This window comes from Otolemur garnettii, unplaced genomic scaffold (genome assembly GCF_000181295.1).
Source record: "Otolemur garnettii isolate 467f Iridium unplaced genomic scaffold, OtoGar3 scaffold00010, whole genome shotgun sequence".
NCBI classification, from domain to species: Eukaryota; Metazoa; Chordata; class Mammalia; order Primates; family Galagidae; genus Otolemur; species Otolemur garnettii.
This window is the reverse complement of record NW_003852405.1, coordinates 35786273-35787557: the sequence shown is the minus strand read 5'-3', so window position 1 is coordinate 35787557 and position 1285 is coordinate 35786273. Positions and strand designations below refer to the sequence as shown.

General features: G+C 53.3%; 1 protein-coding gene across 4 annotated transcripts in view; it reads right to left on the bottom strand.

Moving 5' to 3' along the window:
- Nucleotides 1–1285, bottom strand: part of WLS (wntless Wnt ligand secretion mediator) — a 137522-nt gene that overhangs the window by 58280 nt on the left and 77957 nt on the right. The gene's annotated exons all lie outside the window — the stretch shown is intronic.

The following is a 1285-nucleotide window of genomic DNA, read 5'->3' as shown; positions in this document are numbered from 1 at the left end:
GAGCAGGTGTTCAGGTGTAGGGTGTGACGGCCACCCTCGAGCAGGTGTTCAGGTGTAGGGTGTGACGGCCACCCTCGAGCAGGTGTTCAGGTGTAGGGTGTGACAGCCACCCTCGAGCCTCAGTTGCCCTGCTGTCTTAACATCCCCTTTGACTTCCAAGCACGTCTCAGACAAGACACTACATGATAAGGCCATCCTGCCTACATTCATCTGGTCCTGACAAAGACTCCCAAGGTAGGTGCTATTTCTGCATCTTGCAGAAAGGAAACAAGCTTGGAAGGATTATGTAAGTGCCTCTGAGGTCACAGTCAGCGACGCTTCCTACATGTCCACGGCTCTCACACCTGCTGCCAGGTGAGGCTGCCCACCCAGCACCCACCTCTCTAGGAAGGGAGGGGTAAGGCTGGCGCAGTGCTCAGAGGCTCCAACCTGACATTCCCATGATTTCACAGGAAACCCTCACTTTGTCCAAAGGAAAAGTTAGGAGAGGCCAGTGGTAGGAGAGAAAAGGAACAAAAATCATTCCAAGTATTAGAGCTGTCTAGATCCTTCAAGGGGCAACAGATGTGAAGCTGTCACAGGAAAAAAGGCACAATCAAGAGTGTGCCCAGGGGTGGCACCTGTGGCTCAGTGGGTAGGGTGCCAGCCCCATATACTGAGGGTACCGGGTTCAAGCCCAGCCCCCAGCCAAACTACAACAAAAAAAATAGTCGGGCATTGTAGTAGGCACCTATAGTCCCAGCTACTCGGGAGGCTGAGGCAAGAGAATTGCCTAAGCCCAGGAGTTGGAGGTTGTTGTGAGCTGTGACGCCAGAGCACTCTAAACAGGGCCATAAAGTGAGACTCTGTGTCTCTTAAAAAAAAAAAAGTGTGCCCAGTGAGGAGCCTGGAGCTGAGAACATTCCTGCCCCAGCAGGGACCCCGAGATCACCTAGTTAGTGGAGCCCCCGGCAGCACCCTGAGGAGGTGAGCAACAGTAACCCTGGCTCTATCTCACCTTCACTGAGACTTTGAGAAGTGGGGAGGGGGTTGGTGTCTGAGCGGCACCTGCTATTTGAAAAGGCCCCTGTTCACACCACCCAGTTCCACGTCTTCTGGGGATCTGAGTCAATCCCTGTGTGTTAATTTATGAGGCATCTAAGGCCTTGACCCACAGGAAATGCCCCCTGACCCCTACACTCTCAGTGCAGGGCAGTGATATCCCTCCATTGGGGGGGGCTGAGTGAGTATTCCTGGAAAAACTAGAAAAGGGGGAGTCCTAATAATGGGTAAGATGACAGGGGGT